Source organism: Jaculus jaculus, chromosome 7 (genome assembly GCF_020740685.1).
Source record: "Jaculus jaculus isolate mJacJac1 chromosome 7, mJacJac1.mat.Y.cur, whole genome shotgun sequence".
NCBI lineage: Eukaryota > Metazoa > Chordata > Mammalia > Rodentia > Dipodidae > Jaculus > Jaculus jaculus.
This window is the reverse complement of record NC_059108.1, coordinates 97,787,160-97,800,717: the sequence shown is the minus strand read 5'-3', so window position 1 is coordinate 97,800,717 and position 13,558 is coordinate 97,787,160. Positions and strand designations below refer to the sequence as shown.

Below are 13,558 nucleotides of genomic sequence, written 5' to 3'. Positions count from 1 at the left end.
AACTACTGCTAGAACTGGCAGGAAAGCTACAAAGGATAGATAATTGTGTGGATGCTACCATCACTAAGCTAGAGCAATATGATAAGACACTGGAAGGAATTCAAAGAGAGCTAAGAGTGTTGAGGGAGAGTGAAAAAAAAGAGGACCTTAAAAATCAGCTGGCCACACTAAATAAAAACATAAAGAAATGCAAGGATGATTACCAAGAATCATCAAGAAAATCAGAAAATGAGACAAAAAGGGAGCTGGACAAAGCAATGGAAGTGATACATAGGAAAGTAGTAGAAAATGCAAACTTAATTGAACAAGTCCAAAACTCACTAGAGGCTCTCAAGAATAGAGTCAGTGAAGTGGAAGATAGAAATTCTGATCTGGAAGACAGGATGGAAGAAACAGTTTGAGAGTCCAAAAATCTCAGTAAGTTCAAAAGTTCCTGTGAACAGAACATGAGAGAATTGTGGGATACACTTAAATGTCCTAATATTAGAATCATTGGAATACCAGAAGGAGAAGAATTTCAGACGAAAGGCATGGAGAACTTATTTAACACAATAATTGAAGAAAACTTCCCCCATCTCTTAAAAGAAAGGCCCATCAAGTTTCAAGAAGCAAACAGAACTCTTAACCGACTAGACCAAAGGAGAAACTCCCCAAGACATATTATCATTAAGACTCTAAACATTGACACCAAGGAAAAAATCCTAAAAGCATCTAGGGAAAACAGCCTACCACTTTCAAAGGAAACCCCATCAGAATTACTTCAGACTTCTCAATGGAAACCCTGAAAGCTAGAAGTGCCTGGCATAAAACTCTCCAAACTCTAAGAAACTATGGCTTCCAACTCAAACTACTCTACCCGGCAAAAGTCTCCCTTATAATAGATGGTGAAAGGAAAACTTTCCATGACAAAACTCAGCTTTACAATTATATGAACACAAAACCAAACCTACAGAAAGTACTCCAGGAAATTATCCACAGAGAAGAAACAAATAACCAAACACAAATGCCTACAAGAAGCAGATCACAGCAACCAAACCCAGAGTAGATAGAAAAAAAAAAAATTAAATTCCATGGAAATGCCAACACACCTCTACCACCACAACATGACAGGGATCAAATCAAATCTCACAGTCATCAACCTAAACATTAATGGCCTTAATTCACCCATCAAGAGACACAAGCTGGGCTGGAGAGATGGCTTAGTGGTTCAGCGCTCGCCTGTGAAGCCTATGGACCCCAGTTTGAGGCTCGGTTCCTCAGGTCCCACGTTAGCCAGATGCACAAGGGGGCGCACACGTCTGGAGTTTGTTTGCAGAGGATGGAAGCCCTGGCGCGCCCATTCTCCCTCTCTCTCTCTCTCTGTCTTTCTCTCTGTGTCTGTTGCTCTCAAATAAATACATAAATAAAATTAAAAAAAAAAGAGGGCTGGAGAGATGGCTTAGCGGTTAAGCGCTTGCCTGTGAAGCCTAAGGACCCCAGTTCGAGGCTCGGTTCCCCAGGTCCCAGGTTAGCCAGATGCACAAGGGGGCGCACGCGTCTGGAGTTCGTTTGCAGAGGCTGGAAGCCCTGGCGCGCCCATTCTCTCTTTCCCTCTATCTGTCTTTCTCTCTGTGTCTATCGCTCTCAAATAAATAAATAAAAAATTTAAAAAAAAAAAAAAGAGACACAAGCTAACAGTAACAGGGTGGATCAAAAAATTAGACCCCTCAATCTGCTGCCTTCAAGAAACCCACCTTACCACTAAAGACAGAAACCTCCTCAGTGTGAAAGGGTGGAAAACAATATTCCAACAAATGGGAATAAGAAACAAGCAGGTGTAGCTATATTAATATCAGATAAAGTTGACTTCAAACCAAAAACAATCAAAAAAGACAAAGAAGGCTACTTCCTACTTATAAAGGGAAAAATCCATCAAGAGGATATTACAATCATAAATCTGTATGCACCAAACACAGGGGCACCACAGTTCATAAAACAAAACCTACTTGACAATAAAACAGAAATAACGACCAACGCCATCATAGCTAGGGACTTTAACACACCATTATCAGTAATAGACAGATCATCCAAACAGAAACTCAACAGGGAAGTAAGAGAGCTCAACAAAACCATAGACCACTTAGACCAAACAGACATCTACAGAACTTTTCATCCCAAATCCACAGACTACACATTCTTCTCAGCAGCCCATGGAACATTCTCTAAAATAGACCATATACTGGGTCACAAAGACAGCCTCCACATATTTAGGAAAATCGACATAATTCGCTGCATGATATCAGACCATAATGCTATATTCCTAGAAATCAACAACAAAAAATCCAACAAGAACCCCAACGGCAACTGGAAACTGAATAGCACACTCTTAAACAATAAATGGATAGTGGATGAAATAAAAAATGAAATTGCAAAATTCCTGGAATTGAATGACAATGAGAACACATCATACCAAAACTTATGGGACAAAATGAAGGCAGTCCTCAGGATGAAATTCATAGAACTCAATGCCTTCATAAAAAAGACAGAAAGATCCCAAATCAATAGCCTAACCATCCACATAAAGGCATTGGAAAAACAAGAAAAATCCAATCCAAAGAGCTCCAGAAGGAAGGAAATAATTAAAATCAGAGCAGAAATTAATGAATTCGAAACAATCAAGGCAATTGACAAAACAACGAGCTGGTTCTTTGAAAAAATAAACAAGATTGACAAACCTCTGGCCAATTTGATCAAGCAAAAAAAGGATAGACTCCAAATTAACAAAATTGAAAATGAAAAAGGAGAGATCACAACAGATATGAGTGAAATCGGCAGAATCATCAGGACTTATTTCAAAAACCTCTACTCCACAAAACTGGAAAATGTGGAGGAGATGGATAAATTCCTGGATGCATATCATCTACCAAAGCTAAACTCAGAGCAGATCAACCACCTCAATGAACCCATCACACTCATGGAGATTGAAAAAGTAATAAAAAACCTCCCCAAAAAGAAGAGTCCAGGACCAGATGGATTCCCAGCCGAATTTTATCAAACTTTCATGGAAGAACTCAAACCAATCTTCCTAAAACTGTGCCACACAATTGAAGAACAGGGAAAGCTACCCAACTCCTTCTATGAAGCTAGTATCACCCTAATCCCAAAACCAGGCAGAGATGCCACTAGAAAAGAAAACTATCGGCCTATTTCCCTAATGAACATAGATGCAAAGATCCTCAAAAAAATACTCGCAAACCAAATCCAACAACACATCAAAAGCATTATCCACCTTGACCAAGTGGGATTTATCCCAGGAACACAAGGGTGGTTCAACATACGAAAATCTGTCAATGTAATACACCACATAGACAAGCTTAAACATAAAAACCACATGATCATTTCAATAGATGCAGAAAAGGCCTTTGACAACATACAACATCACTTCATGATCAAAACATTGGAGAGAATCGGCATGGACGGTTCACATCTTACCATAATAAAGGCAATATACAAAGCTCCAAAGGCCCAAATAATACTTAATGGAGAGAGACTGGAAGAATTCCCATTGAGATCAGGAACAAGACAGGGATGTCCTCTCTCACCTCTGCTTTTCAATATAGTTCTGAAAGTCCTAGTCCAAGCAATAAGACAGGAGAAAGAAATAAATGGATACAATTTGGAAAGGAAGAAGTTAAGTTAGCGCTATTCGCTGATGACATGATTGTATATGTAAGAGACCCGAGAGACTCCATCCCAAAACTCCTGAAGGTGATTAACTCCTATAGCAAAGTAGCAGGATACAAAATCAATGCACAATAATCGGTAGCATTTCTGTATGCAAATGACAAAGACACAGAAAAAGAAATAAAGGACATAGTCCCATTTTCAATAGCAACAAAAAAAATAAAATACCTTGGAATAACATTAACCAAGGAAGTAAAGGATCTATACAATGAAAATATAAAAACTCTCAAAAAAGAAATTGAAGAGGACTTGAAAAGATGGAAAGACCTCCCATGCTCCTGGATAGGCAGAATTAACATTGTGAAGATGACAATCCTACCAAAGGCAATATACAGATTTAACGCAATTCCAATTAAAATCCCTACAGTGTTCTTCACAGAGATAGAAAAAATGATCTCAAATTTCATATGGAAAGGCAGAAGGCCTTGCATATCCAAACATATCCTCAGCAAAAGAAATACCTCTGGTGGCATCACCATACCTGATATAAAGCTATATTACAAAGCCATAGTAATAAAAACAGCATGGTACTGGCATAAAAACAGGAGTATAGACCAATGGAATAGACTTGAGGACCTGGATTTTAGGTCAAGCAACTATAGCTACTTGATATTCGACAAAGGCCCAAACAATATAGACTGGAAAAATGATAGCATCTTCAACAAATGGTGCTGGACAAACTGGATAACCACATGCAGGAAACTAAAACTTGATCCACACATTTCACCATGCACCACACTCAAATCCAAATGGATCAAAGACCTCAACATAAGACCATAAACTCGAATACTACTGGAAGAAAATTTAGGAAGTACTTTCCATGATATAGGAATGGCAAAAGACTTCCTGAACAAAACCCCAGTGGTTCAAGTTCTTAAACAGTTACTCAGCCATTGGTATCATATGAAGCTAAAGAGTTTCTTTACAGACAAGCATATAATAAGCAAAGCCAATAGAATACCCACAGAATGGGAGAAAATATTTGCAGGTTATCAAACTGATAGAGGCCTTATCTCTAGAATTTACAGAGAACTCAAAATTCTAAACAATAAGAAGACAAATACTCCACTCACAAAATGGGGCACAGAGTTAAACAGGCAATTCACAGAGGAAGAGATACAAATGGCAAACACACACTTAAGAAAATGTTCATCATCCCTAATCATCAGAGAAATGCAAATTAAAACAACTATGAGATTCCACCTTACCCCAATAAGGATAGCCAACATCAAAAGGTCAAATGAAAATAAATGCTGACGAGGATGTGGAGAAGCAGGGACACTCATTCACTGTTGGTGGGAATGCAGGATGGTACAACCACTTTCGAAAGCAATATGGAGACTCCTGAAAAAGCTGACTATAGAAATACCAACAGACCCAGTTATATCCTTACTGGGCATCTACCCTAAAACCTTCAAACCAAAAGCCAGAGAGATTTCCTCAACCATGTTTGTAGTGGCTCAATTCATAATAGCTAAAAGCTGGAATCAACCCAGATGTCCATCATTAGAAGAATGGATAACAAAGATGTGGTATATCTACACAATGGAATTCTATACAGCAGTAAGAAAAAACGACATAAAGAAATTTGAGGAAAAATGGTTGAACCTGGAACAGATCATTCTCAGTGAACTTACCCAATCACAGAAAAAAAATCGACACATAGTCTCACTCATCTGTAACACCTAACCTGAATCTGCTGAAGATGCCTTACATACCCAGCAAGCACCTCATGGACTAGATAATAAGATGGATGGGAGGGCAGGGAGGGAATCAAAGGGTGGAAAACAATAATCCGGACCCAAATGGCAAGGGTACCATAAAATTCTACTTCCTAAAAGACAGACCAAATGGCTGAACATTCACTAGACCCTTACAGGAAACACCTGAACCACAAGACACTGGAGAGGGTAGGATCAAGACTGACCTAAATCTCCTACATCTTCCCTCCCTCCCTCTCCCCCTCTACCTTCTATCTGTCTCCTCTCTAACTCTTGTATATTAGTTATGTTTTTCCTCAATTTCTTAGTGGACACTGACCTGTAACCCCCACTTCCAGCTTGGGCCTACCATCCACAATGAGCTTTTGATCAGAGAAACCTACAAGGTTTCCCAAAACAATGACAGACTTCTGTCAGAGTACTTGATGACCCACCAAAGGCCAGTGGTAAGACCCTATTGCTGAAGACTCCATACGCAGCTGACACATAAAATGGAATGACATGGCTGGAAGCCAGGAGAGAGTCAGTCCCCAGACAGTCAGCGTGTCTAGTGCCAGAAGGCGCTACATAGGCGACTGGGGGAAATGACCAAGATCTGTCCAAGCAACACATTGTTTAACCTAATTAGCAACAAATAATCGGATGTGATGCCCACACAAGTGCAATAGTGGTACACAGCCATGGTGAGGAACCAATTGCTCTTGATTTGGCTAACTGATCCACTCAGTGGTACTAGACCCATAGCTGTAGCTGGGAAACAAGTCAGAACCATACCCAAACACAAGCCCACTCTACAATATCAAGCTACCATCAATCACGGGGTATAAGAGGGCCTACACCTATCATACTGTCTATCAAAAAAGTAAGTGTTATCTCAATTTTCTGGGTCCTAACTTACTCTCCATTGGAGAATCTACTTCTCTTTTCCAGATAGATGCAGATCATAAGAGGAGAGCTGCCCCAACATACCTCAAAATGGGCCCAACTGAAACTAAGGACAACTGGCGAAATAAGCAAGGGTGATGTTTTCCTGTGAACTGGATACCAGCACAAAGGGGAAGGAGACCAATGCAGAGAAAAATCAATTCCTACCAAATCAGAGAGCCAGAGCCTCAGAGGCCCCCAACACCTCAGCGCTGTAGTAGACCAAAAATGAACCCAACATGGCTCAGGGAAATTTTGTGGAAGAGGGGGCAGAAAGAATGTCAGAGTCACATGTTGGGTCATGCTTTGCAGAGACATTTATCATACCAATAACTGGGGGCTAACTCCACAATGCACGACCCATTTTCCTTAACAAGGTGGGTGTAATGGGAGGTGGTAGATCACAGATGAGCCTAAATAATGGTACCAAACTGCCTGTATTTACTGAAAAGAAAACTAATAAATTAAATTTAAAAAAATAATAATGCTAATTTATAAAGGCTATAAATTTTAGAAATAAACTGATATGATTTGTAAAAAAAAATGTATATTGAAATGAATAAATTGGCAAGTACTGTAATCACATGCATAGGTGGTACCTATTAACTTCTGTGTCCCCAGTTTTGTACTGGCTTTGAGAGAATACCAAAACATAGAAGATGGAGCCACCTTTCATCCAATACACAAATTAGTTTAAATGTATAACCAGTGAAAGTAGTAGAAGCTGTGGAAATTAAATTCTTTTAGGGAATCATTTGAAAAATGTTTGCATTTTACAAATGATTAAATATACAAATGAGCAGCCTTTGCCTATGACAGATACTGGCTCACTCCTTCCTTTTGTACATCAGTTTGATTCCATGTTGATTCTCCTTGTGTAAGTCTTTATATGCTATTTAGGAAACCCACAGAACTCTCAAAAGAATATTGGGCTCAGTGTTCAGGAAACCAGAATTTAGATTTCCTCCTGCTACAAAGTAGCTATGAATCTGTGTTCTTGACTAAGTCACTTTACTTCAGTATTAACAATCAGAAAAATGGAGAGACTGGAGAAAAGTTCCATAGTACTCCAGGAAGCTAATTTTTATCTTGGTATCCTAAAAAGGCTGTATTAGTGGGCATGGCGGTGCACGTCTTTATTCCAGCACTTGGGAGCCAGAGGTAGAAGTATCACAGTGAGTTTGAGGCCAGCCTGAGATGACATAGTGAATCTCAGGACAGCCTGGGCTAGAGTGAGACTCTACCTTGAAAAAAAAAATCTAAAAAGGCTGTATTTGAATGCTATTGTGACACTAGAATTCTTAGTGATTGAAGCATGTGATGCCATTCCTCAGGAGTTTGACGTTATGCTATGAGTCACAGCTGGGCAGGAGGACAGTGGGCATGCTCCTGGAGCCTCAGTCAGCTTGAGCTATCAGTGTGTTAACAGATACACAAAAGAGTCGTGTTTTACAAGCTGCTTTTCAACATGATAGGACCTCTGTGAAGCGCACATGTGATAGAATCTTCAAAGTGCCACATGGTCTGCCCAGGTAATTTGTGGTTTAACTAGGGCATTGTTTTACTAAGAGCCTTTGAATTTAACTATACCACCAGTTCAGAACCCAGTGAGTTTCAAACACACAACATGAAAACTTTTCAGTGTCTGTATGATTTTTCTAGGGCCTTATATTAGCTTCTTGTAGAGATTTAGACTCCAAGCAAATGTCATGTTTAAGAGACTGGACTAATCAAGGCTTGCCTGTCTCTTCACTTTTGATTTTGGATATAATCTGTCTGCCACTTCCACAGTTTTATTTTGAGCAATAAATAAGAGAGTGGATGGGGAAACATTTTGTGAGCTGGGCTGTTTAAGGAAAATACCTATTATTGCACATAATAATGGTTTTAGTGTTCTTACCATCAGGAGATAGAGCATGTTCATTCTAATGTGGTGCTTTTATATTTGTTAAAAGTGAAGTAGTAAGTGGTAAATGTATCTTTCTCACATGTGTGCCCATTCTCTAAAATGTTCCCATTTAGCATAGCAAACTCAACCCCTTTCCTGAATACAGCTTTCACATTTTTAAAATGTATCTGTAGGCTAGACGTGGTGGCGCACGCCTTTAATCCCAGCACTCGGGAGGCAGAGGTAGGAGGATCACTGTGAGTTTGAGGCTACCCTGAGACTACATAGTAAATTCCAGGTCAGCCTGGGCTAGAGTGAGACTCTACCTTGAAAAACCCCCTCCCCCAAAAAGTATCTGTGTGTGGATGTGCATGATGTGTGTTGTGTGTGTCTGTGTATGTGTATGTGTGTGCGCAAGTGCCCGCCTGTGCACTTGCCTTGGAGTATTTGTCCTCTCCCTACTCTGCTTGAGACGGTCTCACGTGTTACTTTTTATTTTATCACCACATTGCTTAATGTGTGCAAGTCCAGATGGCTCATGAGCATCCAAATTCTCCTGGCTCTGCCTCCCATTGCCATAGGTGTGCTGGGATCACAGATGCATGTGCCATTTTGTATCCACTTTATGTGTTTGTTGGGGGGGTCACACTCAAGCTACCAAGCTTGCCTTTAACCACTAACTCTCTCTGCAGCTGCACCTTCTCAGTTTTAATGTAACATATATTTCTTTCTTTTGAAAAAGTGGTATTTCCTGAAGACCTCTTGAGGGCGGCAGTTTTCTAAATCCCTCATACCTGGAAGAGTGTTACTTTCCTGGAGAAGAGATGTGTCTTTTTTGTTACTCATGGCTACTTGCCCATCCTTATCTATTCCTTCATATAGCCATCAGTCTAGGTTATTTGTAATAGTTATTATTATAAAAAACATTTTAACACTTACTCCATGCTATATATTACTCTAAGTGATGTTTAGTTTTCATAGAAGTTCCACGAGGTTTTGTTTTTTATGTGTTCATGTGTGTGTGTGTGTAGATACACGTATACGTGTATGCATGTAGAGGCCAGAGAGCAACCTTAGGTGTTGGTGTTCTGGTGCTGCTCACTGTTTTCTGAGACAGGATCTTTTCACTGGTTTAGAACTTACCAAGGGGGCTAGACTGCTGGTCAGTAAGCCTGACATATCTGGCTGTCTCTACCTCTTGGCTCTGGGATTATAAACATGCACCATCATCTCTGGTTTTTTATTTACATGGGCATTTGGAATCAAACACAGTTCCTTACTGACTGAGTCATCTCACCATCCTTCCATAAGATTTTTTTTAAAATTATCATTATCTCTGCCACAAAGCAATTGAGGAGCAGTGAGTTAAGGAGCCTGCCTAAGATAACAGAATGAATAAGAAGTAGAGTTGGGCCTCCAAGCTTGGTAGCATGCTTGGCTGTCCATGGTTTATCTATTCCACTTCCATCCATACTGCTTCTGCCTGTTTCTCTCCACCCGTTTACCCTGATTTATTTTTCTTCAAAGCATTTTAAGCACCTGAATTATTAAATATTTCTATACTGTCAAATTGTTTTTCTTTACCTACCAGGATGAAAAGTCCTTGCTACATGAAAGCAAAGACTTTTGTCTTTTGTTCAGTGCTTATAAGTGCCCAGACTAAAGTATATATTTAAAGTGAATTTGGTGAATGAATGAATGCAATAGCAAATGAACAAATAGAACATCGTAGAGTGATTATCTAGTACCTGCTTATCAGATGGATCCACTGTGCTACAAAACTGCTTTCTGCCACCATAGTCCAGCTCCTTGTTAGGACTGGGTTAGGAAGCACTAGAAATCTGCAATTGTAGAAAAGAAGATGTGTAGGTATAGTGACAATCCTCCCTCTCCGTTGCTGTGGTGGTGTGATTCAGGTGTCCCCCATAAACTTAGGTGTTCAGAATGCTAGGTTCTCAGCTGATAGTGATTTGTGAATTAATGCCTCCAGGAGGCAGTGTATTGTTGGGAGCGGGCTTATGAGTGTTATAGCCAGTTTCCCCTTGCCAGTGTTTGGTACACTCTCCTGTTCCTATGGTCCACCTGATGTTGGCCAGGGGCTGATGTCCACCCCTCTGCTCATGCCATCATTTTTTCCTGCCATTGTGGAGCTTCCCCTTGAGTATGTATGCCAAAATAAAATGTTTTTCCCCTACAAGCTGCTCTTTGTCAGGTATTTTTTAACAGCAATGTGAGCCCGACTGCAACAATTGCATACTCTATTATAGAGTATTACCTCAGAAAATCTTTCTTAATTTAGCATGATTTCCTTCCTAGAAGTTTCTTCTTGCAGTTGTGATTGCCTCCAGTTTGAAGTTTTCATAAAATTAGCTGCATTATCAGAGACACCAGAATTAGCTGAGCAGTACCCCTGCTCAGCATCAAGGTTCAGGGGGCCTTGTATCTTCAGAAATATAGTTCCAACCTGTAAGCATCTAAGCTTTAGTCATTACATCCTGCTCTCCTTGCTTATCCAAGTGTTGTGAGTAGTAGCTGCTGCTTATGATGATTATCTCTCATTTCTCTTGTCTAAAACAAGGTAGCTGTACATTGCCTTTGTTCTGGTATGGTTTATGTTACCTGATTGTTTTCCAGCTAGTGTGGACACTAAGAGCAGTCTTGGGACATAGATCTTCAACAGTGAAAGTTTATTGATCCCTCCAAGATGAGACCTATAGATTGGCCTTGTTTTGTCCTTGAGCTTGAGTATCGTGCTAAGCTCTGTGTGCATAATAATCCTTGATAGACAGTGTAACCAGGATTAATGTAATTTTCATCTTCTATGGTGTTCAAGTGTCTAATAATCAAAAGCATTAGTAGCTACTGACCAAATCCAAAGTTATAATGATGAATGTATTTGTGTATGGGACTGCTTCCTTTAAATGCACTGAAGCATGCCTACAAGAAATTTAAGGTCAGGCCTTTAAACTCTTTTTTTTTTTTTTTAAGATTTGTCAAGATTTTTTTTATTTTTATTTTTTTTTAATTTAATTTATTAGTTTTCTTTTCAGTAAATACAGGCAGTTTGGTACCATTATTTAGGCTCATCTGTGATCTACCCCCTCCCATTAGACCCTCCTTGATATTGAAAATGGGTCGTGCATTGTGGAGTTAGCCCCCAGTTATTAGTATGATAAATGTCTCTTAAAATCATGACCCAACATGTAACTCTGACATTCTTTCCGCCCCCTCTTAGCCAAAGTCATTATTAGGGAGCCAGGGAGTTGATAAAGGGATCTCTTATTATACCTTTCTGAAAAATCAGGCACAAAATATAATTTATATGTTCCAGAGCTACAACACAAGTTACAATTTTGCTGAGTCTTTTATGTATAAGATGATTGGAAAGAGGGTGAACTTGAGACTTGGAGTGGAGTGTAGTCATGCACACCATGAGGTATTATTCTATACCAATTTCCATGAAAAACAATAAAATTTGGAAGAAGAAAATGACACTTTAAATGATTGATATCAAGAGTGTAACATGTATTAATGCTCTTCAGCAGAGCAATCTCTGTCCAGTTGGTGTCAGTCCATATGTCACAGTAACTCTGCTCAACAAGTCATCAAAACCTGGAAAGTTTATTTTAAGTCTGTCAACACTGAAAAATGGTGTCTGTTGCCTTTACTGGTAGGAACCATTACTGAAAGTCCTGTTGTCATTTATGGATGCTGGTGAGCTGCAGCAGATGATCTGCTTGTCACCAGCCGCTGTCAGATGCCTTTCTGTTTCATTGCTCACAATGGCATGGACAAAGCTCCCAGCGTCTGCCTGCTTTGCTACCCTCTCCCTGCTTTATGCTACCCTCTTGTTCATTCTTAGTTGGAAGCTGCATCATGTACAGACACAGAATAGAGCTGCAGTGACATAGCCCTGTAAAAATGTGTTTTCATGTATGTTTTTGCTTTTTCTTTTAAATTAAATTTATTTTTGACAGATGCATAAACATATAAATATGTTGCACACCAATAGGGTGTCATGTGATCTTTCAATACATGCATAGGTTCTTGTTAATCATATCTACCGCCCCAAACATTTATTATTTATTTATGGTGAGAACACTTAAAAATATTTCTTTTATTGCCTTTAAAAAAATAACAGTCCAGTATCTATAGTTAACCTACTGTGAAACTGAGCACCATAACTTATTTCTACTGATTCTAACTTTTCCAGACTTCTCACTGCTCCCTCTCCTATGTTCTGTTTTCTCTGGTAACAATTGTGGTATTCACAATTTCTTTTTGGCTTTTCACAATTTTAATAAGTCTGAATGTAGTGTGTGGTTCATTTCAGCTCCTTCACTGCCAAACCAGGGGGCAGGAACTGCTTTAACTTCTCTGCTTTCTCCTTGTTGGAATGACCAAGGTACACAAGTATCTGCTGCAGCATATTTTGAATTTCCCATGGTCCTTGATCATGACAGACTTGACATCTTTTTTCACCGGGCTGTGAGCAGGAATTCCTTGATTTCCTCAGTTTTCTGAGGCATGGCACAGCAGCACTGACAGGGCAGATGACCAGCACCAAGAGCACACAGAAAGCAGAAAAAGCTGAAGAAAAGGGATTCTTTTTTCTTTTGGTATTTTGGAGGTAGGGTTTCACTCTATCCAAAGCTGACCTGGAATGGACTCTGTAGTCTCAGGATGACCTTGCACTCATGATAACCCTTTTACCTCTGTTCCCTAGTACTTGGATTAAAGGTGTGTGCCACCACACTCAGCTTGTATCCCTAATTTCTATGAGATCAAGTGCTTAGAATCAGTGGAAGCTTTTACTGGCATAAATACATTGTAGGGAGTTGGAATATTGAGTTTATAGGCACATAAAGCCATGTAAGAAGGGTGATAGTATAATATAAGTGAGTGTATTTTGAATTTAGAATAGCTTTGAACCCCACTCAGGCACTTACTAGCTGGGTGAATTTAACAAGTAATCTAAATCTTCTAATACTAAGTTCTTTCATAAATAGCAATAGTAATAAGAATACGTAGCATTTTGAAAGTATTAACTGTTGTAATAGAAGGTATGATGAAGTAGTTTCCTATTATTGCACTGATAAGTTACTTCAGATTTTATGCATTAATACAAATGTGTTCTCTTATACCTCCAGAAGTCAGAAGTCTGAACTAGGGAGTTGGTAAATGGTTCAGTAGATAAAGGTACTGGCTTATGAAGCCTGCTTGCTCACGTTCAAGTCCCCAGTGAAGTCAGATGCAAAAAGTGTGGTGGACCTTGGAGCTTTATGGTTAACTTGTGCCTGGA

At 39.5% G+C, this 13,558-nt stretch overlaps 1 pseudogene; it reads right to left on the bottom strand.

The window, feature by feature from the left end:
• Positions 1-12,580: 12,580 nt before the first annotated feature.
• On the bottom strand, positions 12,581-12,785 carry LOC101605925 (annotated as a pseudogene).
• Between the last annotated feature and the right edge of the window lie 773 nt (positions 12,786-13,558).